Source organism: Toxotes jaculatrix, chromosome 1 (genome assembly GCF_017976425.1).
Source record: "Toxotes jaculatrix isolate fToxJac2 chromosome 1, fToxJac2.pri, whole genome shotgun sequence".
Classification (NCBI taxonomy): Eukaryota; Metazoa; Chordata; class Actinopteri; family Toxotidae; genus Toxotes; species Toxotes jaculatrix.
The window spans coordinates 1692501-1697500 of record NC_054394.1 but is presented as its reverse complement, the minus strand read 5'-3'; the positions used below and the strand labels follow the sequence as shown (position 1 = coordinate 1697500).

The 5000-nt window shown below is 48.5% G+C and overlaps 1 protein-coding gene and 7 non-coding genes across 8 annotated transcripts in view; 7 read left to right on the top strand and 1 right to left on the bottom strand.

Annotated features, from left to right (window-relative positions):
• efl1 (elongation factor like GTPase 1) overlaps positions 1 to 5000 on the bottom strand; it is a 139300-nt gene that overhangs the window by 60426 nt on the left and 73874 nt on the right. The window lies entirely within an intron of this gene.
• LOC121186656 lies at positions 310 to 416 on the top strand. Its single transcript, XR_005894522.1, has one exon. It is a non-coding gene; the product is annotated as a U6 spliceosomal RNA (small nuclear RNA).
• On the top strand, positions 1071 to 1177 carry LOC121186650. Its single transcript, XR_005894521.1, has one exon. It is a non-coding gene; the product is annotated as a U6 spliceosomal RNA (small nuclear RNA).
• On the top strand, positions 1832 to 1938 carry LOC121186637. Its single transcript, XR_005894519.1, has one exon. It is a non-coding gene; the product is annotated as a U6 spliceosomal RNA (small nuclear RNA).
• Positions 2593 to 2699, top strand: LOC121186388. Its single transcript, XR_005894458.1, has one exon. It is a non-coding gene; the product is annotated as a U6 spliceosomal RNA (small nuclear RNA).
• Positions 3354 to 3460, top strand: LOC121186632. The gene has a single exon (XR_005894517.1). It is a non-coding gene; the product is annotated as a U6 spliceosomal RNA (small nuclear RNA).
• On the top strand, positions 4115 to 4221 carry LOC121186625. Its single transcript, XR_005894516.1, has one exon. It is a non-coding gene; the product is annotated as a U6 spliceosomal RNA (small nuclear RNA).
• On the top strand, positions 4876 to 4982 carry LOC121186619. The gene has a single exon (XR_005894514.1). It is a non-coding gene; the product is annotated as a U6 spliceosomal RNA (small nuclear RNA).

Here is a 5000-nt window from a genome sequence, read left to right as displayed (position 1 = left end):
GCTGATAGAAAAAGTGGGCACCGCCCACATCAGAGCACATTAGCTCCGATGTGGGCACCGCCCACTTTTCAGTAATAAGCTGCTTTTTGGTCTTAATCTGGGAAATCAATAAACATGCACACAAAACAAGAAGGCAGTGTGAAGTTATTGCAAATATGTTGCAGACAACTGAAGAAAGAGCTCCACCCTAACTCTTGTGATACCAAAGGGTACTGCCTACTGGGGATAGTGGCCCGTTAGTCTGCCCCACGACAAAGGAGTCGCTGAGCCAGAGGGGGGCTAAAAGGCAGCCATCACATCACAGCTAACGTGCTTGCTCAGGCAGCACATATGATAAATTGGAATCGATACAGAGAAGATTAGCATGGCCCCTGCGCAAGGATGACACGCAAATTCGTGAAGCGTTTCCACATTTTGATCAGCCTTTCGGTTAGCTAACCACCTGCTGCCTTTCACAAGCCAAAACCGTTACATTACCAGGAGCATGTGAATCAAAGCCTCGTGTGTTGTGATCTGAGTTTTGCCTGGCTACAAACACAGTGAGGTGGAAACACAAAATATCAAGTTAGCAAGTACCTAGCCGAGGCAGTTGGTGACAGAGCCTAATCACAACTACTGAAACAGGTGCCCACTGGCACACCTGCAGCCTACGGCAGATTCAAAAGAGAAATACTCTGAATCTGTTTAAGAGGCATCCCGTTGTTCTGGCATGTGCCAAAGGATGGGATGCTTTGGCCTGAGTCCCAGTATCAGCCTCCAGGCTGATAGAAAAAGTGGGCACCGCCCACATCAGAGCACATTAGCTCCGATGTGGGCACCGCCCACTTTTCAGTAATAAGCTGCTTTTTGGTCTTAATCTGGGAAATCAATAAACATGCACACAAAACAAGCATGCAGTGTGAAGTTATTGCAAATATGTTGCAGACAACTGAAGAAAGAGCTCCACCCTCACTCTTGTGATGCCAAAGGGTACTGCCTACTGGGGATAGTGGCCCGTTAGTCTGCCCCACGACAAAGGAGTCGCTGAGCCCAGGGGGGGGCTAAAAGGCAGCCATCACATCAGAGATAATGTGCTTGCTCAGGCAGCACATATGATAAATTGGAATCGATACAGAGAAGATTAGCATGGCCCCTGCGCAAGGATGACACGCAAATTCGTGAAGCGTTTCCACATTTTGATCAGCCTGTCGGCTAGCTAACCACCTGCTGCCTTTCACAAGCCAAAACCGTTACATTACCAGGAGCATGTGAATCAAAGCCTCGTGTGTTGTGATCTGAGTTTTGCCTGGCTACAAACACAGTGAGGTGGAAACACAAAATATCAAGTTAGCAAGTACCTAGCCGAGGCAGTTGGTGACAGAGCCTAATCACAACTACTGAAACAGGTGCCCACTGGCACACCTGCAGCCTAAGGCAGATTCAAAAGAGAAATACTCTGAATCTGTTTAAGAGGCATCCCGTTGTTCTGGCATGTGCCAAAGGATGGGATGCTTTGGCCTGAGTCCCAGTATCAGCCTCCAGGCTGATAGAAAAAGTGGGCACCGCCCACATCAGAGCACATTAGCTCCGATGTGGGCACCGCCCACTTTTCAGTATTAAGCTGCTTTTTGGTCTTAATCTGGGAAATCAATAAACATGCACACAAAACAAGAAGGCAGTGTGAAGTTATTGCAAATATGTTGCAGACAACTGAAGAAAGAGCTCCACCCTAACTCTTGTGATACCAAAGGGTACTGCTTACTGGGGATAGTGGCCCGTTAGTCTGCCCCGCGACAAAGGAGTCGCTGAGCCCAGGGGGGGGCTAAAAGGCAGCCATCACATCAGAGCTAATGTGCTTGCTCAGGCAGCACATATGATAAATTGGAATCGATACAGAGAAGATTAGCATGGCCCCTGCGCAAGGATGACACGCAAATTCGTGAAGCGTTTCCACATTTTGATCAGCCTGTCGGCTAGCTAACCACCTGCTGCCTTTCACAAGCCAAAACCGTTACATTACCAGGAGCATGTGAATCAAAGCCTCGTGTGTTGTGATCTGAGTTTTGCCTGGCTACAAACACAGTGAGGTGGAAACACAAAATATCAAGTTAGCAAGTACCTAGCCGAGGCAGTTGGTGACAGAGCCTAATCACAACTACTGAAACAGGTGCCCACTGGCACACCTGCAGCCTACGGCAGATTCAAAAGAGAAATACTCTGAATCTGTTTAAGAGGCATCCCGTTGTTCTGGCATGTGCCAAAGGATGGGATGCTTTGGCCTGAGTCCCAGTATCAGCATCCAGGCTGATAGAAAAAGTGGGCACCGCCCACATCAGAGCACATTAGCTCCGATGTGGGCACCGCCCACTTTTCAGTAATAAGCTGCTTTTTAGTCTTAATCTGGGAAATCAATAAACATGCACACAAAACAAGCAGGCAGTGTGAAGTTATTGCAAATATGTTGCAGGCAACTGAAGAAAGAGCTCCACCCTCACTCTTGTGATGCCAAAGGGTACTGCCTACTGGGGATAGTGGCCCGTTAGTCTGCCCCGCGACAAAGGAGTCGCTGAGCCCAGGGGGGGGCTAAAAGGCAGCCATCACATCAGAGCTAATGTGCTTGCTCAGGCAGCACATATGATAAATTGGAATCAATACAGAGAAGATTAGCATGGCCCCTGCGCAAGGATGACACGCAAATTCGTGAAGCGTTTCCACATTTTGATCAGCCTGTCGGCTAGCTAACCACCTGCTGCCTTTCACAAGCCAAAACCGTTACATTACCAGGAGCATGTGAATCAAAGCCTCGTGTGTTGTGATCTGAGTTTTGCCTGGCTACAAACACAGTGAGGTGGAAACACAAAATATCAAGTTAGCAAGTACCTAGCCGAGGCAGTTGGTGACAGAGCCTAATCACAACTACTGAAACAGGTGCCCACTGGCACACCTGCAGCCTAAGGCAGATTCAAAAGAGAAATACTCTGAATCTGTTTAAGAGGCATCCCGTTGTTCTGGCATGTGCCAAAGGATGGGATGCTTTGGCCTGAGTCCCAGTATCAGCATCCAGGCTGATAGAAAAAGTGGGCACCGCCCACATCAGAGCACATTAGCTCCGATGTGGGCACCGCCCACTTTTCAGTAATAAGCTGCTTTTTGGTCTTAATCTGGGAAATCAATAAACATGCACACAAAACAAGCAGGCAGTGTGAAGTTATTGCAAATATGTTGCAGACAACTGAAGAAAGAGCTCCACCCTCACTCTTGTGATGCCAAAGGGTACTGCCTACTGGGGATAGTGGCCCGTTAGTCTGCCCCACGACAAAGAAGTCGCTGAGCCCAGGGGGGGGCTAAAAGGCAGCCATCACATCAGAGATAATGTGCTTGCTCAGGCAGCACATATGATAAATTGGAATCGATACAGAGAAGATTAGCATGGCCCCTGCGCAAGGATGACACGCAAATTCGTGAAGCGTTTCCACATTTTGATCAGCCTGTCGGCTAGCTAACCACCTGCTGCCTTTCACAAGCCAAAACCGTTAGATTACCAGGAGCATGTGAATCAAAGCCTCGTGTGTTGTGATCTGAGTTTTGCCTGGCTACAAACACAGTGAGGTGGAAACACAAAATATCAAGTTAGCAAGTACCTAGCCGAGGCAGTTGGTGACAGAGCCTAATCACAACTACTGAAACAGGTGCCCACTGGCACACCTGCAGCCTACGGCAGATTCAAAAGAGAAATACTCTGAATCTGTTTAAGAGGCATCCCGTTGTTCTGGCAAGTGCCAAAGGATGGGATGCTTTGGCCTGAGTCCCAGTATCAGCCTCCAGGCTGATAGAAAAAGTGGGCACCGCCCACATCAGAGCACATTAGCTCCGATGTGGGCACCGCCCACTTTTCAGTATTAAGCTGCTTTTTGGTCTTAATCTGGGAAATCAATAAACATGCACACAAAACAAGAAGGCAGTGTGAAGTTATTGCAAATATGTTGCAGACAACTGAAGAAAGAGCTCCACCCTAACTCTTGTGATACCAAAGGGTACTGCCTACTGGGGATAGTGGCCCGTTAGTCTGCCCCACGACAAAGGAGTCGCTGAGCCCAGAGGGGGGCTAAAAGGCAGCCATCACATCACAGCTAATGTGCTTGCTCAGGCAGCACATATGATAAATTGGAATCGATACAGAGAAGATTAGCATGGCCCCTGCGCAAGGATGACACGCAAATTCGTGAAGCGTTTCCACATTTTGATCAGCCTGTCGGCTAGCTAACCACCTGCTGCCTTTCACAAGCCAAAACCGTTACATTACCAGGAGCATGTGAATCAAAGCCTCGTGTGTTGTGATCTGAGTTTTGCCTGGCTACAAACACAGTGAGGTGGAAACACAAAATATCAAGTTAGCAAGTACCTAGCCGAGGCAGTTGGTGACAGAGCCTAATCACAACTACTGAAACAGGTGCCCACTGGCACACCTGCAGCCTACGGCAGATTCAAAAGAGAAATACTCTGAATCTGTTTAAGAGGCATCCCGTTGTTCTGGCATGTGCCAAAGGATGGGATGCTTTGGCCTGAGTCCCAGTATCAGCCTCCAGGCTGATAGATAAAGTGGGCACCGCCCACATCAGAGCACATTAGCTCTGATGTGGGCACCGCCCACTTTTCAGTATTAAGCTGCTTTTTGGTCTTAATCTGGGAAATCAATAAACATGCACACAAAACAAGCAGGCAGTGTGAAGTTATTGCAAATATGTTGCAGACAACTGAAGAAAGAGCTCCACCCTAACTCTTGTGATGCCAAAGGGTACTGCCTACTGGGGATAGTGGCCCGTTAGTCTGCCCCGCGACAAAGGAGTCGCTGAGCCCAGGGGGGGGCTAAAAGGCAGCCATCACATCAGAGCTAATGTGCTTGCTCAGGCAGCACATATGATAAATTGGAATCGATACAGAGAAGATTAGCATGGCCCCTGCGCAAGGATGACACGCAAATTCGTGAAGCGTTTCCACATTTTGATCAGCCTGTCGGCTAG